At 43.5% G+C, this 26224-nt stretch overlaps 2 long non-coding RNA genes across 2 annotated transcripts in view; one reads left to right on the plus strand and one right to left on the minus strand.

The window, feature by feature from the left end:
• Positions 1 to 9487, plus strand: part of LOC132652441 (uncharacterized) — a 35315-nt gene extending 25828 nt beyond the window's left edge. The window contains exons 2-3 of the long non-coding RNA XR_009590023.1: positions 8557 to 8697; positions 9067 to 9487. This is a non-coding gene — a long non-coding RNA (uncharacterized LOC132652441). The remainder of the gene's footprint in view (positions 1 to 8556; positions 8698 to 9066) is intronic.
• The window catches only part of LOC132652442 (uncharacterized), a 29723-nt gene extending 3843 nt beyond the window's left edge, over positions 1 to 25880 (minus strand). Inside the window, exons 1-2 of the long non-coding RNA XR_009590024.1 lie at positions 25795 to 25880; positions 24856 to 24950 (exon numbers count right to left, since the gene is read on the minus strand). This is a non-coding gene — a long non-coding RNA (uncharacterized LOC132652442). The remainder of the gene's footprint in view (positions 1 to 24855; positions 24951 to 25794) is intronic.
• Positions 25881 to 26224: the final 344 nt, after the last annotated feature.

Consider the following 26224-nt stretch of genomic DNA (forward strand, 5'->3'; position numbering starts at 1 on the left):
TTTTCTATTATCTGGCACTGGGGTAAAAGGAATTCCCCTTCATCTCCTGAAGCTTTGGTAACTGGACCTGATGTGAGAATCTGACAAGCAGACAGATCAGCAGGGGGAAAACCAAATCTATACTGTCAGGGAAAACATCATAAGAATAGGAAGAAAGGGCCCAATATCCATGAGACCTTGTGTTCTCTCATTATACCGGAGATGGCTGGGAAGGCGCAGTGGCCCCCAGCTCAGACAATAGCCAGGGAGAGCCTGCCTGGGTGCTGCTGTCAATCCTAGCCTTTCCACAGTGTTCTCTGTTGGCATCCAAAGTCGGGCTTCATGATGGAGCATTTTCCAGAGAGACTTTGAGATAAAAGAGGAACTTTCCAGAAAGTGTCTCCTGCTCTGGGTACTCTCAGTTTGGGATTCTGTGTCATCTTTTTAAACTCAATTTTTAAGTAACGTACAAAAATAGACGTTACTAATATCAACAGGCTGCCATGGGATGCTTCAATGAGTGTGTTTTGCGGTGCTTAAATCAAATGAAAGATGTGCCTCTTCCTTCAGCATTGCTTACAGTGAAAATATTCAAACCCCTTTTCTAGCATATCTAAATAACAGTATTGTTATCTGCTATGCAGGAAGCACTACAAGTTTCTTGCTTTAAAGTATAACTTGGAAGCTCTTGATCAGTATTTTCCCATGTCTTCTCTCTGTCTTCAACAGTCTTTGCAAGTACCATTTTACATTTGAATGACACTATACAATGATTATCTTTCTGTGTCTTCCTTAGGTCATTCAATGTAATGACCCCCAGTTCCACCAATCTTGTCAGAAATGACAGAATTTCCTGGCTTTTAGTAGCTGAATGATAGTCCATGATATACAATGATACATATGGACACATTTTCTTTTTTGTGTGTGTGTGTGTGTGGGAGGGTGTTTTTTGTTTGTTTGTTTGTTTGTTTGTTTGTTTTTATTGAGACAGAGTTTCTCTTGGCTGCTCTGGACTCACTTTGTAGACAAGGCTGGCCTCAAACTCATGGAGATCCACCTGCCTCTGCCTGCCCTAGTGCTAGGATTACAGCTGTGCACCACTGCCCCTAGCTTGAACATATTTTCTTTATCCACTTAGTTTTATTCCATATCTTGGCTATTATGAACAGCACCACACTAAACATTTTAAAAATTATGTGCCCAGCTGGGCGGTGGTGGCACATGCCTCTTGATCCCGCCACTCTAGAGGCAGACACAGGCAGATCTCTGAGTTCAAGGCCAGCCTGGTCTACAGAGCAAGTTCCAAGATAACCAGGGCTATATACAGGGAACCCTTGTCTTGGAAAACATATGTGTGTGTGTATACATATTATTCAATAGTGGAATTACTAGATCATATGCTAGGCATGCAGTAGATCTTTTATGTTTTGAAGACCCTCCACACTATTGTCCATAATGGGCATACTAAGTTGCATTTCTACCAGGAAGGGTGCTCTTTTCTTCATATCCTTCCAGCACTTACCTTATTTGTTTGTTTGTTTGTTGGTGTGTGTGTGTGTGTGTGTGTGATATGTATGTATGGGCATGTACACATGACAAGACAAGTATGAAGGTCAGAGGACAGCTCATAGGAATTGGTTCTGTCCTTTGGCTCTATGAATCCTGGGCATCAAATTGAGGCTGTCAGGCTTGGTGGCCTGACAGCCTTTATCCACTGAGCTATATCTTGTTGCTTTCCATCTCCCATTCTTAGTCCTTCGTTTTCATTAATCTCAGATTGTACAATTAGTGCTGCTTTCATATTGTGGACTCTCTCTGAGGTGGTCCTGACACCACGCAGATCCTGGTGTAACCAAGGACCAGATGCGAGAATGAGAGATGTGGTGTAGGTGACATCTGAATGCATGACCTGGGGTGCTCTCACATATTTGCAATGGGTGGGGGGAGCTGAGTGCTGGTCAGATGACAGAAGGCTGCTGACCCTGCAGCGACGAGTTCAGTGCAAAACTTGCAGACATTTGTAAATTATAATTTTGAATTCAGCCTGTGGATTGTTGCAAAGATAAGCTTGTCTTGTAATTTAAAATATCAGATTATGGTTTATGAACCTCCACCTGGACATTTGTCCCATGTCCCTGCATGTGTTAAAAGGAACCTTTTTTTATCTGCACCAATTGTCAATGTGTTTCACAGTGGATTTCTCTCACTGTGCATCTTTTTAAGGCTGAGCCACTTAAAAGTATGCAGACCCCATGCAACTCCCCTGACAGGTATCATACCAGGCATTTCCTAAATACAAGGACATCATCCTATTTTAAAAACCATGCTACCATTTCACCCCTATGAAGCTTCGTGTGACACAATAAAGTGATCTAACACATATCAGTTACATTCAAGTGTTCCCCATTGCCTTAAAAATGCCCACAGTCAGGTTTTTTTCTCCTGTTGTGAAGTAGTTAAATTAAGAAACCTCCCCTCCCCCTGGGGTTGTGAGAGCAGGAGAGCTGTCAATGCCCCTCATCTGCAGCAGCACACCTGCTGAGGGCAGGGCACAGGTGAGCCAGCCCCAAGGGGGTGAGCATGGGAGAGCTGACCCCTCAGCTTGTCTTTTTGCAGTTACATGGCAAGGGAGAGATGGCCCCCTTGCTCCTTGCCACCTACAGTGAGTAGGAGAGCTGGCCCAGGGTCATCAGAGTGGGAGAGCTGGCCCTGACCCTCACCTGGACAGCACAGCAGAGCTTGCCCTAGATGTGGGGTTTGCAGGTGAGTCGGCTGAGGGCAGGAGAGCCAGCCCTGACTCTGCCGTGGACAAGAGAGAAAAGCTCTCCTCCCGTCCCCCATCCCTTGGCAGGCAGTAGAGCTGGCTCTAGGTCATGAGAGTAGGAGAACTAGCCATGTCCCTCACTGGCTGCAACACTCAGGAGAGCGGGCCCTGCGTCTCACCTGGGCAGGAGGGTAGAGCCTGCTCCGGTTGTGGGGATTGCTGGTGAGCTGGGCCAGGGGGTGTGAGAGCAGGAAATCCTGCTGTCTGATCAGCGGAGATACCTCCCAGGCCCAGATTCAGGGCTTTGAATTGGCCCACCCTAACACCTACCCTATCTATGAACTGCTGAAATGAATGAAGGGGCCGGTCCTACAGAACCAAAACGACAGCATCTCCATGACACAGGGCAACAACAGGATATCTGAGAGGAGTTCCAGTTAGGTTCCAGTGTGGATGGAGTAGTGTCACTCTGCGTCCAGCGAGAGCCTGGGCTTGGTTGGGGACTCTCCCAGGAAGCTTAAACTGGAAGTGCACCCTGCAGGGCAGAAAAGGGTGAAGCGCAGGGTCAAAGAGCTCAGGGCTCCAGAACACGAGCCAGGTGGCAACGAAGGCCTGGCCTGGCTAAGTTGGTGGCAGTAAATATCAGAGGCTCAGAGCTCCGAAACTGAGAGAGGAAGAGGCACAAGCCCGGTTTTTTCCAGGTGGACAAAATGGCTGCTTCAAGAACAGACATTCACTTGCTCCCGAAGACCGGCACTGCGGTGGGCAGAGTGGCACTTAGAAAGATGGTGACAGTGATCCACCCTGGCACACTAGTGAATGGCAGAAGCTCTCGACAGCCAGAAACACGTGACTGACTGAACAGCAGCCAAGCCCCAGGGTTCCAGAGATGAATTCTTTGTGGGGAAGGGGAGCCCTTTCTTCCCCAGAATAAATGACAAGTATCAAACGGTCTTTGATGAAACAGATGGTGCTGGCCCATTTATTTGTGTGAAACACAGACTTATAAACCTTGGTCAGGGCTGGAGAGATGGCTCAGAGGTTGAGAACATGCTCTTCCAGAGATCCTGAGTTCCATTCCCAGCAACCACATGGTGGCTCACAACCATCTATAATGAGATCTGGTGCCCTCTTCTGGCATGCAGGTGTACATGCAGAAGATTGTACACATAATAAATAAATCTTTAAAAAACGTGGGCAGTGGGAGAGGTTTTGAGGGTGAGTGTGTTTGATTTGACGGGGCTAGGGGCACCAGGGATACTTGACTTACAAACAGTCACACGGGCTTATCATGCTTTGGTACTCCTCTGGTTAGACTGCAGAGGCAGCCGGTTTTGTTTTGTTAAGTCTGCCCAGAGCAGGCTGTCTTTTGCTCCTGGGCCTGTTTAAAAGTCTCTCTTAAAGAAACAGAAATTGACCTGGGGGTTTTTAGGTTTTAAGTTTGGGGTATATCACTGGGAGCTTATTCCCCCCCACCACCACCAAATTATGATAAAGTGTGGTTTAAAGCGTATGAATCCTTAGATTAGTTGGGTGCCATTTATTGTTTTAGTGCTAATAATATTTACTATTGATATATCTTGTAGTAAAGCTGCAGTTAATCCTAAACAGCTGTTTAACCAAATCACCACACATAGACTAGAATTTACTTAGTTAACCTAGAACACAATGCTGGGCAATAGTTACTCCATCCTAAACCTCCAAGCCCGCATAGTTCCCACCATTCAGATTTTACCCTTCATACTTGCTTTTAGTGAAATCTTAGGTCTGGTTCATTCTCCACATCGTTCCAAGACCTCTCCTCCAGCTTCTGCGCTCCCAGTTTCTCTCCCCTCTCCCAACTCCTGCTCCTCTCTCTCTCCATTGCTCAACATTGTGGCTGGTTATTTTATTTTGTCATGCTTACACAAAGTTGAGACAGATGATGCTTAGAATCAGTATCACAATGCGGGTTGAAACCAGAGAGTTGGGGAGAGAAATCAGCATTTGAATGAATAAGGGTAAGGTGTATACATTCCAAAAGAACATTATTCCAACAAAGGTGGAACACGGTACGTGTTGTGGGTTGGGGAAGAACTCTAGGTGCAATTAAAACTCAGTGATTGAAAACCAAGACACCAAGACATTTCTTTAGCATATGGTGGGTGTTTCCAGGACTCCTCAGGTGCTAGCTGAACGATCTTCTTATCAGGAAAGGGTTGGGTTTGTAATCTCCCTGACGACTCTGGGGTTTCCCAGATTAGGAGAAGAGGGAACCCAGCTGAGAAAGGAAGTCTGCCATCTTATAACAAGCTCAGAGGCTATCAAGAAATGCCAGACTTGGACCTCAACAGCAGGATCCCACAGAGCAGCAGAAGACAGAGGCCTCATACCAGGCCAAGGGTCATTGCAATGAACATTTGCAAGCAAAGAAGTGTGGACAAAAGGGTTATACTGTAGGACATCCTGTAACAATTTTTTTCCCTCTGTTCGGGGGTGGGGGAGATTTGCAAGGATGGAGTGTAGGCACAAGGAGAGGAGGAGTGACTGTGGTTGGGGTGTAGGATGTGAACCAATAAAAGTTACCAAAAAAAAAAAAAAGAAGTAGAAAGCCTTTCTCTCAAATATTTTGAAGGTCAAATCTGATTTCTTGGTGTAAAATGGAAATGTTAAAACACTGAGGCATTCCACCAAATAGAAGGCATAGAAGGCAATTTCCTCCAAGTTCTAGGGAGACGAGCAAGTAAATGCCAACAGCTTTCCAGCTTTGGTTCACAGCGTTTTCCTAAGCCATTCTAAATGGCACATGTCTACCTTTTTTCCTGCAAGCATCTGCTATGATTTTACCTTTCTCCTAAAATTTACAGCAAGAAGGGAGAATTTCAAATGAGGAAAAGTTTTAAGTAAATAAAACTTTCAGGAGGTTGAATTTATGAGCTTTTAATAATAATAATAATAATAATAATAATAATAATAATAATAAAGCTGAACTTTTACACATTTATAGACCCTCTCAGTGTTCAAGACCAATTTCCTTGCCTCTCTCTTGGCCAGCTTTGATTTTCAGTGTTGCCATTTATCAGTGAACACAGCGTTTGTGAAAGCTTCATCACCTGTGGATGGCTCAGTATTTGACGTGACAACAACCTGTAATGTAAGCCTGGGTTGTATCTGCCCAACGAGGTTTCATTCCAGAACAAACGGAATGTTCTCCTTCATGCCACTCTGTCTCTCCTGCCTCGGGAAACCATCCCCAAACACTGTTTTCTCTGCAAGCCTTTCTTTCAATGATCGATTATCATTCAGATTGTTTACTGGCTGGCAGCAACAAGTAGATGCATTTGGTGTGGTTGAAGCTGTATGCCACATTCGTGACTGCTCTCCTGGTGGTGGTCCTCTTGGGCTGGAACCCCTTACATGCATATAGAGAATGAGAGGTTAATACTGTGCAGTCTGTTCAGTCTTCTCTACACACAACTGTTTATAAGAAAATTTAAAAAATCATTTCCTTAAAGATAATTAACACAAAACGACTAGGTTTATTTTAGAGTGATAACTGAGTGCACAGAAGAAGATTAAAATAACACAGACATGTCTACTGGTAGACTCTTCATGCATCTAAGCATCTAACAGAGAATGCTATGGTGCCCAGCATGCCTGCTGAGGCCTAGGGTCCAACCCTCAGTAGAGGAGAAGAGAGACAGAGAGAAAAAGACAGACAGAGGGAAAGACACACAGATAGAGAGAGAGAGAGAGAAGCAGGCAGGCAAACAGACAGCACCTACTTATTACAAGAACATGTGGAAATAAAAATCAGAGCCTAAGATGCAGAAGGCTTTAAAGCAGGACGCAAACATTGTTTTGTGTTGAATCTAAGAATAGAGGACTTGGCCTGAATCTTTCATTTCTTTTCATTTTTCTAGAATTACACTTTTGTTGAATTGTACAAAACATGTGTTCATGACAGATTAAAAGAAGAAAGCAGTTCTTTACCTCAGGTGGTTTCAAAGGCAGTGTCCTAAAAATGGTGTTTGGCAGAAGTGGGATGTGGGGTGTGTGTGCGTGTGTGTGTGTGTGTGTGTGTGTGTGTGTACAGATAAAAAGGGAGGAAGCAGAAAATTACAGCAGCAAATGAAGTCTCAGCGGTGTGAAACATGGGCTACTTTCAGTACTAAAATGGCTGCGTGTATTTTAACTACTGTTCTTACTATTTCCCCACATGGTGCAAACAGGCCCCCAATCCAACAGACTAGTTGGCTGATCTCCTAATGCATGGAAACATGTTTAAGGAAATGAGTTAAGTTACAAAAGACCCTCACTTGGGCCAAGTCACAGCACTTGGCACTTTCTGCAGACTCCATCCTCCTTTGGTTTACTTTCTTACTGTCTGCTCACTTGCCCTCCCAGCGTCCACATTATTCATGAGTGACATCTCATGTTACTGGTCAGGGCTAAGAAGCCACATTTGCCTCACTTACTTCCCAGCCTTTCACCAAGATCAGTGCAAGCCGGCTGCCTCTCTCACCAACTGCTCCTGTGGATCCGAGTCTCTGAGACCCTCCGTCCTTTCCTCCATCTCCTCCCTCTGCTTTTCCTGCCCCCAGCAACCTTCTGAAACTGTTTTCTGTGGTGCTTTGAAGGAAAAGGGTCCCCATACGCCCAAAGAGAGTGGCACTGCTAGGAGGCATGGCCTTGTTGGAGAAAGTGTGTCACTGGAGGTAGACTTTGAGGTTTCAGATGCTCAAGCCAAGTTCAGCATGACTCTTCCTGCTGTCTGCTGATCCAGATGTAGGACCCTCAGCGACCTTGGAAGCATCATGTCTGCCTGCATGCTGCATGCTTCCCACCATGAGGACAAAGGCCTAAACCTCTGAACTGTAAGCCAGCCACAATTAAGACACTTCCCTTTCAAAGATCTATTATCATTCAGATGGTCTACCGGATGACAGCAACATGTAGGTGCATTTGGTGTGATTTAAGCTGTATGCCAGCATTTGTGATTGCTCTCCCAATGTGCCCCTTGAGGGCTGGGACCCATTTTGTCTCCTTTGAAGTTTATATTCTTACAGAAGAGGAACTACTTTATAGGAACCGTTTGTGATAGCAGATCCAGTTGCTATCAACTATTTAAATATAAACGTTGACATGTTAATTAACACTGAATAGAAATAAAGGAGGATTAAGTGAAACTTAAAAAATAGTTTTTTTGGTTGCATTAGTTAGGTCACAAAGCACTAGGTGCTATCTTATTGGCATAGAAATAGAATATTTATATTACTGCAAAAAAATCCCTCTTCTAATATTTCCATAGTACCTATGTAGCTCTCTGTTTAGAGAAGATAGTCAACAAACTATTATTTAGCGACTAATTCAAACGCACTAATATGATCACTATTATTAATGAGGCAAGAGAATACGGCAGAGAGTGAGGCCCATATGGCCTTGTGTAAAATCTGAAAAGCATCACATGAAAACAACAAGTTTGCACAGAGGAAAGCTGACTCCCACCCCAACTCTTAGGCCAACCAAATTTGGCCATTGGTCCAGGCCCAGAGGTACACTAGAGTGAAGGAAATACTAAAAATCACCTTGTGGGGTGGAGACTGAAGGGACTAGTGAGATGATAATGTTGCTAATGCAAGAAATTGTGTGTAGGATTACTTGTGACAGACATGGTGTGCACAGAAAAGCCTACACTATGCAAACGGCGCAGAAATCCTGCAGTGTGCGCCATAAACCCCTGCACACTGGACATTAAACAATCTACTTTGGCGGCCCGCTCCCACTGGGAACTGCATCTTGTCTTAATAGATTATTCTCTGCTATTTCTTTAGATGGCTCTCTCTGCTCAAACCTTCCTCCCAGGACTCAAGAACCGCTTTCAAGTTCCCTCCAAACCATGGTACGCCCTGATATCACTAAGAACAACAGAGTACATTTGTATACTGACAGAGAAGGCTGGTGAGGTGTTTGAGGTAAGCGTGCATCCCCTCCTCATTTTTTTTTTTCTGTTTTAAACACTCAGTCCCCACGGGGGCTACTGATCATATGGAAACCATGTTTTTAAAAAACTTGTTGTAGCTTGAGGATCAAATGCACCCACAAACAAAAGCTATAACACACACACTGGCCAGCTGAGCTTGCTGACAGAAATCCGTTCTCAAATCCTTGCTCGCTCGGGGTCTGACCCCGTCTCTAATTAGAAGACGCCTTTGCTGGCAAAGAGGCCTAAAGTTCTCTGCAGAGCCAGGGTTTCTGTCCCCAGGGATTAAGAGAGGCTGCCCTCCTGCTCTGCCCCTGGACTGTCAATTCTTTCCTCCCTTCCTATTTCTTTTACATTACAGCAGTCACAAGATTCTGAGCCCAGTCTTCAGATACACCACCCTGACCTGTGTGCCCGGGGACATCACCGTGGAGTCGTCAAAGAAATGCTTCGCCATTCCAGATGAGATTGAATTAAGACATAATGAATGTCTGGCTTAGTGTGAGCATAAACAACAAAGAGAACTCTCAGTTTAATCGGGGTGTTAAACCTATCCGAGACCGAAGACATTGTCTTAGTTACCTCTGAGGCGCTGTTAGCCTTGTTTTCTTTTGTTTCATTTTGTTTGTGGGAGGTATTTATTTGTTTGAGTTCTCCTGGAACTCACTCTGCAGACCAGGCTGGCCTTGAACTCAGAGATTCACCTCATTCAGTCTCCTGAGTGCTAGCATTAAAGGTGTGTGCCACCACACCTGGCTCTGAGAAGTTGTTGTTCTGATTCTGCTTCTGAACTTCTGTGTGGTAGGTGTCATAGAAGGAAACTAAACATCCCAAGTGGGTAACTGGAGAGACACTAATTGCCAAATTGTATATAAGTTTTGTGGAAACTAGTTTTAAAAAATGCAGTTCTCTGAGGCAGGCACTATCAGGGAGCCTCTTCTCCACTGTGTTCGAAGGTCTATGGAAGGAAGCAATGCTTATGGCTGAGAGACCTGAAATCTGGAGTTACCTGAAGAGCTGGGACCTTCAACAAAGGAAGTGGAAATAGTTTCTTGGAAATAAGACAGGGAGTCAGGAAAACATCCGTAGCCTCGTTCCCCATCAACCCACCCACTGGCCAACCTCAACAAGAAACAGGACAGAGTGGGTCGCTGGTGTGGCTCATAACAGTTAGCATCCTTTGGCACAAACCAGAGTGAATTAGAGCATGTATAAACAAGTAGAAAATACTCAACCAGTCTCTAAGTACTTATTCCTCTGGAACATCTCGGTAAGAATATGTGGATGGCTCCTAGCATAGTACCTACCATGTTAGAGAAGGCTGGTAAATGCTAGTAGCTGGAGTATAGTTTTTATAGACCCAGAATTTGTTTTAGCTGCACATATAATCATCTTCTCCCAAATACTTAAGAGCTGTGTGTGGTGATAGACACCTATAACCCCAGGATAAAGGAGGCTGAGGCAGGGAGAACTTGAGGCCAGCATGGACTATACGATAAAATCTTGTCTTGGACAGCAGCAGAAGGAGGAGGAAAAGGAAAATGAGGAGGAGTTAAGAAATGAGTCTAGAGCCAAGATGGCGACTAGCACACACAGTTTCTGAGCGGTGGGATACCTGAACTTCTGAGTTGGCGAATGGAAGGACCCCTAACCCAGGAAAACCACGGTGAGGCTTTCTAAATAACAGGGAACGTCTCAGGAGGTGAAAACTTTGGTCTCGGGTCACCCGGGGACTTGTTTGGGGAAGGAGAGAAACGATCCTTTGATCTTGCGGCACTCCCCCCAGACCTCCTTCCTCCTCAGCACAGCAGACTCATCTTTCTCAGCGCAGACCTAACTGCCTGGGGTATACAGCCGCTGAGACGGAGCCCCAAGCACTTTAGCGGCAGGCAAAAGCCAGCAGTAAGTGTCCCAGAGTCCCAGTCGCACGGCGGCTGCACCATCTTCCCAGGGCGCGAATCTGCTAGATGCCATACTAGCTCCGCAGGATCACCATCACTGACATACGACCCGCCCAATCCCACAGTGACAGAGAATACGCTATATACTCACCAAAACCAGGCAGAAACGTCATACAACCTGGACACACCAGGCGCTGGGCCTCCCAAGCTTGGAGAGCACAACGAAGAGACCCCAGGACTTCCCAGAAAGCATTGGGAATAGCGACCCAGTCTCCAGTTACAGCGGGACGTGGCGGCGGAGCAGCACTGAACTGGCGGGGCACCACAGCCCTCCAGTTTAAGACTAACCAGGGCCAAACCAGAGAACAGAGAGCCTGGTTACCCCATCCCTGCTGAAGTGACCACCCTGAAATCTCCAGCTGCAGCAAGACCTCAGAACCTGGCAGTGACCGCCAGCAGCACAGAACTGCCGGAGCACATCAAAGAAGCAGGGCCAAACCAGAGAGCAGAGAGCCCCAGATAGCACGATCTCTGCCAAGTGACCTGCCTGTACAGCTAGTCCTCAGCACACGCTGAGAGTTCTCAGCTTCCTGAAGAACTCTCCAGACACCAGAGAGAGACAGCACCAGTCTGATCTGCAGAATCCAAAAACAAACAGGGAAGGTTTCAGATAAGCCAATGGCCAGGGGTAGGCGAAAGAACACTTCCAATATAAATCAGGACATCATGACTTCACCAGCAAACCCCAAAATCGATGGATACTCCAATTCAGCAGAAGCACAGAAAAATGATTTTAAAGCCATGCTTGCCCAATTATTTGAGGCTCATAAGGAGGAAATGAACAAGTCTTTCAAAGAGCTGGCCAGTCAATTGGAGGCAAAGAAAGAAGAAATAGACAATATCCTTAAAGAAACACAGGCAAACATAGACAAACAAATAGATACACAAGCAGAGGAAAAATTAGTGGCATATAAAAAGGAAATGAAAAAAGAAATAGAGGCCATTGTAGAGAGACAGGAATCCAAATTCAAACACATGAAAGAAATGGTGCAAGGCATGAAAACAGAATTAGAATCAATAAAGAAAACACAAAATGAGAAAACCCTTGAGCTGGAGAACTTGGAGAAAAGATCAGGAACCACAAAAGTAAGCATCACCAACAGAATACAAGAGATAGAAGAGAGAATCTCTGGAGCTGAAGACACACTTGCAGAAATGGATACTTCTCTCAAAGAAAAAGTAAAATCAGAAAAGTTCCAATCACAAAATATCCAAGAAATCAAGGATGCTATGAAAAGACAAAATCTAAGAATAATAGGAATTCATGAAAAAGAAGACTCCAGACTCCAAGGTCCAGAAAATATTTTCAAGAAAATCATAGAAGAAAATTTTCCCAACTTAAAGAAAGAGATGTCCATAAATATACAAGAGGCCTACAGAACTCCAAATAGACTAGACCAGAAAAGAAACACATCACGTCACATCATAGTCAAAACACTAAATCTACAGAACAAAGAAAAGATATTAAAAGCAGCAAGGGAAAAAGGCCAAGTAACATATGAAGGTAAACCTATCAGAATCACACCGGACTTCTCATCAGAAACTATGAAAGCCAGAAGGGCCTGGGCAAGTATCATGGAGACTCTAAGAGATCACAAATGTCAACCCAGACTACTATACCCTGCAAAGCTTTCAATCAACATAGATGGAGAAAACAAAATATTCCGTGACAAAACTAAATTTACACAATATCTACACAGCAAACCATCCCTACAGAAGATACTAGAAGGAAAACTCCAATCCAATGAAAACAAATTCACCCAAGAAAACAGGGCATTCAGATAATATCCCAACAAAAATGAAAAGAAAACAAGCAATGAAACAGGGTTAGATCACCGACTCCATTACAAAAGGAACTAACATGCATTGGTCACTATTATCTATCAATATCAATGGACTCAACTCACCAATAAAAAGACACAGGCTAACAGAATGGTTAAGGAAACAGGATCCAACATTCTGTTGCATCCAAGAAACACACCTATACAACAAAGATAAACACTACCTCAGAGTAAAGGGCTGGAAAACTGTTTTTCAAGCAAATGGTTCCAGAAAACAAGCTGAAGTAGCCATCCTAATATCTAATAAAATAGACTTTCAACCCAAGTTAATCAAAAAAGATAAGGAGGGCCACTATATTCTCATCAAAGGAAAAATTCACCAAGAGGACATCACAATCTTGAATATCTATACCCCAAATACAAGAGCAACGACATTTGTAAATGTAACATTATTAAAGCTTAAATCATACATTGATCCTAATACCTTAATAGTGGGAGACTTCAACACTCCATTCTCACCAAGGGACAGATCAACTAGACAAACACCAAATAGGGAAATAAAAGCACTCACAGAATCCCTAAATCAAATGGACCTAATAGACGTCTACAGATCGTTTCACCCAAACTCAAAAGAGTACACCTTCTTTTCAGCACCGCATGGAACCTTTTCCAAAATAGACCATATAGTGGGTCACAAAGCAAGCCTCAACAGATACAAAAGGATTGAAATAATCCCTTGTATACTATCTGATCACCATGGACTAAAGCTAGACATCAACAACAACAGAAACAACAAAAAGCCGACACGCACATGGAAACTGAACAACTTACTACTCAATGACAGCTGGGTTAAGGAAGAAATAAAGAAAGAAATTAAAGACTTCCTAGAATTCAATGAAAAGGAAGGCACAACATACCCAAATTTATGGGACATATTGAAAGCAGTGCTCAGAGGAAAATTTATAGCACTAAGTGCCTGCAAGAAGAAATACGTAACATCACATACAAACAACTTAATGGCCCAACTGAAAAACCTAGAAAAAAAAAGAAGCAGATACACCCAAGAGGAGCAGATGGCTGGAAATAATCAAACTAAGGGCTGAAATCAATCAATTAGAAACAAATAAAACTATCCAAAGAATCAAACAAAAAGCTGGTTCTTTGAGAAAATCAACAAGATAGACAAACCCTTAGCCAAACTAACTAAAAAGCAGAGAGAAACTATCCAGATCAGCAAAATCAGAAATGAAAATGGGGACATAACCACAGACACTGAGGAATCCAAACAATTATTAGGTCATACTACAAAAGCCTATATGCCACAAAATTTGAAAATCTAAATGAAATGGATAATTTTCTTGAAAGATTCCATCTACCAAAACAAAGTCAAGATCAGGTAGAAAGACTGAATAGCCCTATATTTCCCAAGGAAATCAAAGCAGTCATTAACAGTCTCCCCTCCAAAAAAAGCCCTGGACCAGATGGCTTCAGTGCAGAATTCTATAAGACCTTCAAAGAAGTGCTAACTCCAATTCTCCTCAAGCTATTCCACAAAATAGAAACAGAAGGAACACTACCAAACTCATTCTATGAAGCCACAGTCACCTTGATACCTAAACCACACAAAGACCCAACAAAAAAAGAGAACTTCAGGCCTATCTCTCTTATGAACATTGACGCAAAAATGCTCAATAAAATACTTACAAACCGAATCCAAGAACATATCAAAGATATCATCCACCATGACCAAGTAGGCTTCATTCCAGGCATGCAAGGGTGGTTCAACATACGGAAATCCATCAATGTAATCCACTACATAAACAAACTGAAAGAGAAAAACCACATGATCATCTCCTTAGATGCCGAAAAAGCATTTGACAAAGTCCAACACCCATTCATGTTTAAAGTCTTGGAGAGATCAGGGATACAAGGCACATACCTAAAGATAGTAAAGGCAATATACAGCAAGCCTATAGCTAACATCAAACTCAATGGAGAGAAACTTAAATCAATCCCACTGAAATCAGGGACAAGACAAGGCTGCCCATTGTCCCCATATCTCTTCAACATAGTACTTGAAGTCCTAGCCAGAGCAATAAGACAACTAAAGGAGATCAAGGGGATACAAATTGGAAAGGAAGAGGTCAAAGTGTCACTATTTGCAGATGATATGATAGTATACATGAGCGACCCCAAAAATTCAACCAGAGAACTCCTTCAGCTGATAAACACCTTCAGCAAAGTGGCAGGATACAAAATCAACTCAAAATAATCAGAAGCCCTCCTATATACCAAAGACAAAAAGGCTGAGAAAGAAATTAGGGAAACAACACCCTTCACAATAGCCACTAATAACATAAAGTACCTTGGTGTGACTCTAACCAAGCAAGTGAAAGACCTGTTTGAGAAAAACTTCAAGTCTCTGAAGAAAGAAATCGAAGAAGATATCAGAAGATGGAAAGATCTCCCGTGCTCATGGATTGGTAGGATTAACATTGTGAAAATGGCCATACTGCCAAAAGCAATCTACAGATTCAATGCAATTCCCATCAAAATACCAACTCAATTCTTTACAGACCTTGAAAAAAAGATTCTCAGCTTCATATGGAGAAACAAAAAACCCAGAATCTCCAAAACGATCCTGTACAACAACAGATCATCTGGAGGTATCTCCATCCCTGATCTCAAGCTGTACTACAGGGCAACAGTAATAAAAACTGCATGGTATTGGCATAGAAACAGAAAGGAGGATCAATGGAACCACATAGAAGACCCAGAAATAAATCCACACACCTATGAATACTCAATATTTGACAAAGAAGCCAAATCCATTCAATGGAAAAAAGACAGCATCTTCAACAAATGGTGCTGGACCAACTGGATGTCTACATGCAGAAAAATGAAAATAGATCCATATTTATCACCCTGCACAAAACTAAAGTCAAAGTGGATCAAGGACCTCAACATAAAACCAGATACCCTAAATCAATTGGAAAAAAAAGTGGAGAACAGCCTAGAACTCATTGGCACAGGAGACAACTTCCTGAACAGAACACCAACAGCACAGGCTCTAAGAGCAACAATCAATAAATGGGACCTCATGAAACTGAAAAGTTTCTGTAAAGCAAAGGACACCATCATCAAAACAAAACGACTGCCTACAGATTGGGAAAGAATCTTCACTAACCCGTTATCTGACAGAGGACTAATATCCAGTATATACAAAGAACTAAAGAAGCTGAAAAGCAGCAAACCAAATAATCCACTTAAAAAATGGGGAACAGAGCTAAACAGAGAATTCTCTGTAGAGGAATATTGAATGGCAAAAAAACACTTAAAGAAATGCTCATCCTCATTAGCCATCAGGGAAATGCAAATCAAAACGACCCTGAGATCTCACCTTACACCCATCAGAATGGCCAAGATGAAAAACTCAAGCGACAACACATGCTGGAGAGGTTGTGGAGAACAGGGAACCCTCCTCCACTGCTGGTGGGAATGTAAACTGGTACAACCACTCTGGAAAGCTATCTGGCGCTTTCTAAGACAATTAGGAATAGTGCTTTCTCAAGACCCAGCTATACCACTGCTAGGTATATACCCAAAGTTCGTTCAAGTACACAAAAGGGATACTTGCTCAACCATGTTTATAGCAGCTTTATTTGTAATAGCCAGAACCTGGAAACAACCCAGATGTCCATCAACGGAGGAATGGGTACAGAAATTGTGGTATTTTTTACACAATGGAATACTACTCAGCAATCAAAAAGGAGGAAATCATGAAATTTGCAGGCCCATGGTGGGATCTAGAAAAGATCATTCTGAGTGAAATATCCCAGAAGGAGAAAGGCAAACATGGGATATACTCACTTATATAGACCTATAAGATATGATAAACATAATGAAATCTATACACCTAAAAAAGATAATCAATTGAGTGGACATGGGGTAAGATGATCAATCCTCGTTTAGAAAGACAGATGGGATGTGCATTGAACGTATGACAGGAGTCTACTGAGCGCATCTGAAAGACTCTAACTAGCAGTGTTTTCAAAGCAAAGACTCACGACCAAACCTTTGCCAGAGTACAGGGAATCATAAGAAAGAAGGGGAGTTAGTCTGATGGGGAAAGGATAGGAGGTCCACAAGGACCAAATATATCTGGGCACAGGGTCTTTTCTGAGACTGACATTCAACCAAAGACCATGTATGGATATAACCTAGAACCTCCACTCAGATGTAGCCTGTGGTAGCTCAGTAACCAATTGGTTTCCCAAAGTGAGGGGAACAAGGACTATTTCTAACAGGACCTCAATGACTGGCTCTTTGGTCTCCCCACCCCCGAAGGGAGGAGCAGTCCTGTTAGGCCACAGAGGAGGGCTTTGCAGCCAGTCCTGAAGATACCTGATAAAACAGGGTCAGATGAAAGGGGAGGAGGTTCCCCCCCCATCAGTGGACTTGGAAAGGGGCATGGTGGAGATGAGGGAGGGAGGGAGGGACTGAGGGATCCGGACACAGATGGGATACAGAGTTAATAAAATGTAACTGATTAAAAAAATAATAATAAAATAAAAAAAATTAAAAAAAACAAAAAAAAAAAAAAGAAGAAATGAGTCTAAGGGCCAAAGAGATGGCTCAGCAGTTAAGAGCACTTGGCTGCTCTTCCAGAGGTCCTGAGTTCCATTCCTGGCAACCACATGGTGGCTCACAACCATCAATATTGAGATCTGATGTTCTCTCCTGGCATGTATATGTACATGAAGATAGAGCATCATACACATAAAATAAATAAAAAATATTTTTAAAAAAGAAATGAGTTTAAATCTCAAACTCCAATTACTCTTAATTATCAAAAAATATAATCATGTTGTCATTGTAACTTGTCACTCTAAAAATTCTTTTATTTAACTTCCAAATTCTGAGTTTTCCTTTTCACATCCCTCTTCCTTCCTTCTCCACTTTCAAGGCCATGTCCAAATTTCTGGAAGAGTCTTCTGGGTGACCTTGGCTTAGATGACATTTGATGTGCTGTTGTCTTCATTTTTTTCTTCTCCTCTGTGGTAGTGTTCACATTCTTCCTAGCTTACAGTTCTTTATATTTAATATCTACACTTAAATTTGGATAGTAAAAATAAATAAAGGAGGTGGTGGCACCTGGGAGGCAGAGGCAGTCTGACCTCTATGAGTTTGAGGCTAGCCTGGTCTATGTGACAAGTTCCAGGCTAACCAGACCTACATAATGAGAGTCTGTCTAAAAAAATAAAAATAAAAAACAAAAACAACAACAACAAAAAACAAACAAACAAACCAAGTGAAGTGGAACTTACCTATATTCCCAGTCCTTATGTTTAAGGCTAGCTTGGGCTAGCCTGGAGTCTCTGTCTCAACCAAATAAATACTCTTTCAGCCTCATTTATCTCCTCCCTCATCTCCTCCCAATCCCATCCTCCCTCTTCTCCTCCCATGCCCCTTCCCCAGTCCACTGATGTGGAGGTCCTCCTCACCTTCCATCTGACCCTAGCCTATCAGGTCTCATCAGGACTGGCTGCACGGTCTTCCTCTGTGGCTTGGTAAGGCTGCTTCCCCCCTTGGTGGGGGAACAGGTCCATCAGTTCATGTCAGAGACAGTCCCTGTTCCCATTACTAGGGAAGCTATTTGGAGGCTGCTCTGCCATAGGCTACATCTGTGCAGGGGTTCTAGGTTGCCTCTATGCATGGTCCTTGGTTGGTGTATCAGTCTCAGAAAAGACCACTTGTTTTTTGGTTCTGTTGCTCTCTTTGTGGAGCTCCTGTCCCTTCCAGGTCTTTCTATCTCCCTCTTCTTTCATAAGATTCCCTGCACTCTGCCCAAAGTTTGGCTATGAGTCTCAGCATGTGCTTTGATACCCTGCTAGATAGTCTTTCAGAGGCTCTCTGTGGTGGCTCCTGTCCTATTCCCTGTTTTCTCCTGCTTCCAATGTTTATCCCATTTGCCTTTCTGAATGAGGATCAAGCAACTTCCTTAGGGTCCTCCTTCTTGCTTAGCTTCTCTAGGTGTACAGAGACACTGCCATGTTCTACTGTGTACGCTGGGAGTTTGCTCCCACTGAAGCTAAGCTTCCAGATAACAATTCTTACTCTGTTTTGTCCTCACTGGTGAAAACAGAACGATGTTTCCGGGAGTTTCTGGGATTCCATTTGCTGTAAGGATTGACAGCATTAGGCCAGTACCACCACTCGGAGTTTTCCTCTGCTCAGGCACGATGTTTGTACAGCTCCCAACACTGCAAACATCGGAACTTGACATTTTGAAACAGGATCAGTGTGCTCTGCCCTGGTGCCAGTATTTGAACTGGTAAAGAATAGTGCATTTCAGGACTCAGCAGTCACCAATTGAATCCCAGGACTAATTGACAAAGCTATGTGGAAACACAGCAGCCATGAGGATTTAGTTAATCTCCTCTGCCCTTTGTGTTAGTTCTGAGCAGACAAGAGTCTGCGGGGCTGCAGCAGCCAGGATAAGATCTGTGCATCCGGGGGCTAAGACTATTACTCAAGGGTAGTGTGCTTACATGAGACCTGGGGTTCAAGCTTCAGCACCATAGAAAGAAAACAAAATCAGTCCATGGAAAAGGAGAACAAGCATAGTAAAGGAAAGCACAGTCTACTGTCCTGGACTTCAGTATATACCCGGGGCCAGAGGTAAACAGTGTGTGGTCTTAATCTAAGTATAAAAATGCAAGCATTTGCATGTTTCTATGGCTAGACCAGTGTAGCCTTGATGTGTTACATTTTAGCTTTTTCCTTGTAAATCTTGTGTATTACTTTTTATTATGGGTTTCCTTCTCTTACTATTCCTACCTAAGGGCAGTAATAGCTGGTGACAGAGTGACCAAAGAAATGTTAGCCATGGACACTCCATTTTGTAAAGTCCCTCTATTTTGGTTCGACAATGACAGTTTCTAGAAGTGAAGAAAATTGTGTTTTGTAGATTCTTACTCTCCCCATCTGTGGCTGGTCCTGAGGCCATCTGGCTTTCTTTAATCCACCGCTCATCTCATTTCCCTGAGCTGTAGAGAAAGCAGGAAGGCCACATGGGTGGAGTAAGGCCACTGAGGAAGAAGAGGTCAGAGGTGTGGGAGGACTGACTGGGATGGTGGACCTTGCAAAGCAGCTTTTATGAAGCTGAGACGTCTCGGGAAGAGGCTGGTGTTGTGTTATTGACTCATACTTGTAATCCCAGCACCATGGAGGTTGTGGCAAGAGTAATGCCATGGATTTGAAGCCGGACTGGATTGCATAGTGACTGCTAGGGCATACTGAGCTACTATGTAAGACCCATCACGAAACAAGACAATAACAACACAATAAGCTTTCTTAAGAGCAAATGTGGAAGAAAGGTACAAATGTCTCCCATAAATGACCTGTCCACATGCTTGGCTCCCCTGCCCTGCCAATCAACACTCTCCCCCTGGCAGATCCATTTGACATGATCAGTGAGCCTACACAAACCTATCCTTGTCACCCAAAGCCCAAACTTTATATCAGGGTTCTCTTTTGGGGTCCTACCCTCATCCAGTGGATTTGGACAAGTATAAAGTAAAGAGCAGAGGTTTCCCTCCACCCTACAAATGATCATTGAAATGAGCAACAACAGAAGGTCATTGAAATGACAACAGACAAAGAGGAGAGGAAGAAATATAAATTCTTTTATGTGCATAAGGGCATCACGGAAGGCTGAGGACCTGATAACCCAGCGAGATTCTGAAACTTACGTACCTTCTTCACAGATGAGATAGAAAGAAAGGACTGTGGGGAGTTTTGAGACACAGCAAATGATTTAATGTAGAGAAATTTGAGTGATAGAAAGTAAGTTTTAGAACTGCTATGTAAACCCAAAATCAGACAGTAGCCCCATGAATGTCCCTGTACACAAAGCTTGTCTTCTGCAGATAAAGTTGCCTGGGCAATGTCTCTGCGCTGCCCGTACGTAGATAGACAGATGGAAAGTCTGTCCAGAGATGGTGATGATTCTGATAGTGCATCTTTTTTAGTTATGTGATGAATTCCTAGAAAGGGGCTTGAAGGAAATTGTTTTGCAAGAAATTTCTTTAGTCAGAAAAGGGAAGTTGAACAAGATTGCCTCCTTTAACATGTGGAAGACAAGGCAAGGTTCAAGGGACTCTGAGTCTGTACCCATTTGTCTGCTTAACATGCTGAAGTAATGCTGGGAATGTCGGGTAAAGGTAGGAGTGCAGGGGGAGGGGGTAGTGGAGGTGCATGCCTTTAGTTTCAGCATTCTGGTGGCATAACCAAGCAGATCTCTGTGAGTTCAAGGCCAGCCTGATCTGCAGAGTGAGTTTCCAGGATAGCCAGGGGAGCTACATGGAGAAACCCTGTCTCAAAAACCAAAACTAATATAAACAAACAAACAAACAAAACCATCCATGCACCCATGAACCTCAACAATAAAGACATGCAGCCAACACTACCGTATCATACAGAGTAGTCCACTTTCCTGCAAGTCCTGTAAGCTTTGGCTGCTCATTCCTGCTGGCCTATGTCAGAAACCAGAGAGGGGTTAGGAAACCAGTACAGCCTGGGAGGCCGTTAACGGGGTTGGAGAGTGATACGGAAGCTAGAGCCATGACAGCGTCACTGGAAGAGATGAGATTCGCCAGAGCCTGATTACACCCTGAAGACAGGTCCACAGGACTTTCTGGTCAGTTATATGTGAGGTAAGGAAAGTGAGCATAAGGATGACGGATGACGCAGACAGAAGGGTGAGGTCAGTGTTACCGAGGTTAGGGAGACTTGGGGGGGGGGTCTGAGTGAGCTCAGCTTGGGGTAGCCAGTTCTAATAGTGTGTGCTTGACACGAGCCTGGCATCTGATGTGTTTGTGTCTTCTCAAAGGGGCTTTCCCAAGGTCCAGGCCACAGAACCTATAGGCCCATTTAGTCACATGGCAAATTGGAAACCAAAGGTGGCTAATCAGCTTAACTTAAAAATTCAAATATTTCCCTGTGTAGTCATAAGCTTTTAAGTGGAGGAGAAAGATACAGAGGAGCTGGTGTCGCAGTGATGCAAGAGAGACTCAACCAGCCATTGCTGGCTTTGAGGATGGAAGGTTCCATATTCGAGAGAATGCAAGCTTTCCCTCCAAGTTAACATATGGGAAAAAAAAAAACCCAAAAATGAAACACAGATTTTTTTTTTCCTAGCGCTTCAGGAAAGACATGCAGTCCTGTTCATAACCTCAGTTGAATCATCCCAATGATATCATTTAGACTTTTGAGCTCCAGAGCTACAAGATAGTAAACTTGTCTTGTTTTAAGCCATGATTTTTTTTTTTTTAACAGTTTGCTGCACCAGCATTCTACAGATACAATAGCCAAGTGAAATATCTGGAAGGCCACAAAAGAAGTGGGTTTGGATTTGAGATAGAGGTTCAGGGTAGGTATAAACTTGAGAATTATTAGCATGTTGATGAGAGTTAGAATCAATTGCCTGATGACATTGCCAAGAAAGTCAATACAAAGGGATGAGGTCCAGGGAGGGGGAGATGAGAGAAAGGAGATTCTGGAAGACTTTGACCTTAAGAAGGTACCCCTAAAGACTCAGAGGGAGAATCTGGGAGGACAGGGGAAAGCCAGGAAGCTGGGTGAGGGAGCGCTTTAAGAAGGGGTAGCGACCTTGTCACATGTCCAGAGGTGAGGGAAAATGAGGGCTGGGCACTGGTTTGTGGATTTAGCAACACAAATGTAACTGGAAGTCTTGACCATAACAGCTGGGGAGAGTTACGGGGGCTCAACGTTTGGATAGTAAGTTTTAGAAAGAATGGGAGAAAAATAGAAAACAACTCAGCTTTATAAAAAGAAATCCACCGTAAAAAAAAAAAATCAACAGAGAAGTAGAACAGTGGCTGAAGGTAAATGTATGTTTCTTGGCATGAGTGAGAGAAATAACTAAGGAATAACCAGTAGCACAGACTGGAGAAGGTAAGTTGTTCAGAATAATGTGACACTGTGAAGAGGTGATGCATTTTCACAAGTCCACTCCCACACGAGGCATCACTTAGCCAAGGTGGGGGCTAACTGTACTTAGGAGTGAGCCCAAGAAACCCTCCAAGAACTGCTCAGCTGAGCCCAACTCAATTGTGAGACAACGGATTGTGAGCTTAAGTAATGGGTATTGTGGGTTTTGTTGTTGTTTGAGGCAGGGTCTTGCTGAGTAGCCTGGGCCGGCCTCAAACTGATGATTCCCCTGCCCCTGCTTTTGGGTACTTGGATTATAGACACACAGCATTTGTGCTTTGCGCAGTGTTTTTGCCTGAAAGTATGAATTTCTTGAATACTTATGTTCAAGAAAAAAAATAACAGATGATGTGTATCAGGCCTCATCTAAGTTGCTCCATATGGTGATCAACAACAACTTCTGGGCTAGATCTTGTCCTGGGTGACTCCATTTTAACCACACAGCATTTGGCTCTGTTTTGAGGGAAAGTGCAGGGCTCAGGAGGCCACTGCATCCCTTTGGTGTGTGTAGACACCATCACCTGCTCAGCACCACCTATGAGCAACAGGCTGAAAACATTCTTACCTGTGAAAAGGTACCACCCGTAAGCCTGAGAAGCCAGACTGAGAATGCATGAGCACATTAAAACTGAAGAGGGTTTGGCGGGGTGGGGGTGGGGTGTGGAGTAGCCACCAGTTTCTTTGCCTCCCTTTTGCTGGGATTATGGACATATCCACCATATCTCATAATCTAATAAATCTTAATTTACCTTTTTTTCAAGCTTTTTTTCAAATAGCACATATTTATTGAGGGTCCTTTTTCTGTACGAGGCCTGGGTAAGCCTCCAGGGTACAAGAGTGAATAGGATTATAAATTCTTGCCTTGCTTGGAAGCAAGCTGAATGAAATTTTAATCATATTCTTCTCCCCTCCCCAGCCCATCCCAGATCCTTTCCCATCTCCCTAACCATCCAACTTCATGTTCTTCCCTCTCTTAAAAAACATGGAGTAAATTTTGTTTAGGCCAACTGCTCCTGAACATGAGGTCTGGAGAATGGTTGATATAGCCATTGACACGCCGTTGGAAGGACTGATGTTCCTTGTCTGCGAAGCTAACAGTTGGGAATAGCCTCTTGGCCAAGCGTTGGACTTTGTACTTATTTTTCCTCCTGGTTTCCTTCTTGGCTAAAAATTGGAACTGTCCTCCCTGGAGGACAAAGATGCCAGAAGTGTTTAAACTAAATTGTCTCTGGTTCCACCATGGCCAGAGGGTGGGGAATTCCAGAAAGGGGGTCTGGTTTTTCCTAAGTTCTTTCCCCCTGAAGGAGTAACCCTTTCCTGGAAACTGTGCTGTAGACGTGACTGAAAGTTCAAGACACCCTGACACCTGAGAACTGGTAGAGTCAGCCCATTCCTCCTCTCCCTTCCTCCATCCAGTAAAGCTGATTAACTCCAAGGCAGGGGCTCAATGGTGTCCGGCTCCTCGGACCCCTCTAGTTACACGAGAGCCTGCCTTCTTTCTTCCCTTAAGTTCCTTATTATAAAAGGCTCATTTCTGAAACTCACCATCTGTGGTGTGTGGATTTCTTCCAGTTCGGAAGAAAAAGAACCCAAAAAGTCACTAACTCAGTGAAAGATTCCTGTAACTGTGGACGTTTGCCACCATGGCTTCCGAGCCATGCTCACCCAAGCACCACTAAGGGGTCCATTCTCTCTGATACAGGGTCAAACTGATCACACATTTTGGGTACAAGTGCTTATGTACACTCAAGATCATGATTAACCAACGTGAGGAGCAGGAGTCCTTCTTGGTTTCATAATGAGGTTCCGAGACATCTTGTGCTCTCATACAATTATGTATGCTTTGTGCCAAATTTCTAGTTACCTTTTCCACTAGGATAACAGTACAAATGGAAGCACCTTCAATGCCTCTCTTGTCACTTGATAATCGATAGCATCTTTCTAGGTGCAAAATGAGCAGAAGTATCATTTTCTCCTGAATGCTTGTCTGGACAATGTTTTCTGATGCCCCAAGACATTCTGGGAATGTGCTTGAATATAACTTATCTTTTTATGGTCTGTCTTCATTTCTCTTGTAAAAACTTGGGGGAGGAGTTTATGGCTCAAATACATTTTCATTTGAAGTTGCTATTTCCTGAAGCCCTCATTGCATTGTACAGACCCAGCTTCTGGGTCTCATCACTCCAGTTCAAGAAAGAAATGTTTGGGCCACAATTTTATCAGCTTTTGGCTAAATATGTGCAGAATCTAGAAGTGGGATTTAGGCATACGTTTCTTCTGCATGAATCCACTTTTCCCCTCTGGATTCAAGAGATCAAACTATTAGGGACATTAGAGGCGATAGCTCCTTCTGGTACCTTCTGCTTGGCAGGGTTCTAGGCGTGAGCATCTTACCTTGTGTTCATGTTCCTTCACCTCTAATGTGGTTTGTCTCAAGTCCATGGTCCTTGTAGAATCTCTTCTTTCCTCCCAGACGGCTCTCAAAACTCCTGTGGAGAACCATACATCACTAAGTTCTTGCAGATGTTTCTTTTGTGTAAAACTAGTAATTTCTAGTTGTATCAGAATTTTTATTATTGATCAGCCTGAAAGGCCAGTCTTCCTGTACCTTTGACGTAAAGATGACCTAGCGCGCTGTCTGAGGCCAGTACCTTCACAGGCTTGAGCTCATGGTTTCCTGCAGGCTGGGGCAGTAGGTTGGGAGTTTAAATCTAATGTGTTTGCCCAAAGGCACAGTGACTTGGCAATAACTGCTTCTGTCTTCCTGTGTTTTTGAGTCACTCCTTACTATGTCATTATGTGATGAGCTTTCTCTGATGCATCAGGAAGTGGTTTTTAGAGACAGGGTCTTATCAAGATGTTCTCACTAGCCCTGAATTCCACAAGTCTTCTGACTCAAGCTCACGAGTAGCTGGGACTACAGGTTTGAACCACAAGGCCCAGCTTTCGGAAAAGCTTTTTAAAGAGATTAAGTGTATGATTTTTTTTTTTTTTTTTTGAGACAAGGTCTGATGTAGATCCTGTTTCTAATTCTGCTCTTTTTGGAGAGGAATGCTGTGAGAGAGCCCTTGGCAATTACCATAGCTATTGTGAGCTTGACACTTTCCATGACTCTAGCTGCGTTGTGGCTGTTTCTTCTCCAGTTGTTCTCCAGGTCACATTAGATATTTATTTATCTGCTTAATAGGTGGTCAGTCTATATGTTTGCATAAATAATGATTTATTGGATACTTACGTGTCAGGAAGCATTCCAAGAGCTTTGTCTGCCTTACTTCCTAAAACCCATGAAATCTGTTTTAACTCTTGAATCAAAATAAAGGTTTAATAGCTTACCACTTGAAAGTCTTCCAAAGTCATATTGTCAAGGAGTTCACAGCAATTGTGTGAGCTGCTGAAAGCCAGCACGTTGGTTCATTTCTGTCCATCCACTGAGGGACAAGATAACTAGGTTGGAAAGTGGAACAGTCAGCAAGCGGGAAGCCATGAGAGGGGTTGAAGGGAAGCTGTTAACACAGGCAAGACTCGGAGCCGAAACAGAAAGGGAGAATCACTACAGCATGCATCCTGGGTTTCTGTTTTGTTTTTAAAGACAGTTCTCCAGCCTAGCGTGGCCTGAAAAGTCCCCGTGTGACGGAGGATAATCTCAAACTCTTGATCTACGTCCACCTGTGCCACAGGTGTGCTCTACCATCCTTGCTTTACGTGATATTAGGAACCAGACCTAAGGCTCCCTGCAAGCACTCTACCCACTGAGTGGCATCAC

Source organism: Meriones unguiculatus, chromosome 2 (assembly GCF_030254825.1).
Source record: "Meriones unguiculatus strain TT.TT164.6M chromosome 2, Bangor_MerUng_6.1, whole genome shotgun sequence".
In the NCBI taxonomy this organism is placed as follows: Eukaryota; Metazoa; Chordata; class Mammalia; order Rodentia; family Muridae; genus Meriones; species Meriones unguiculatus.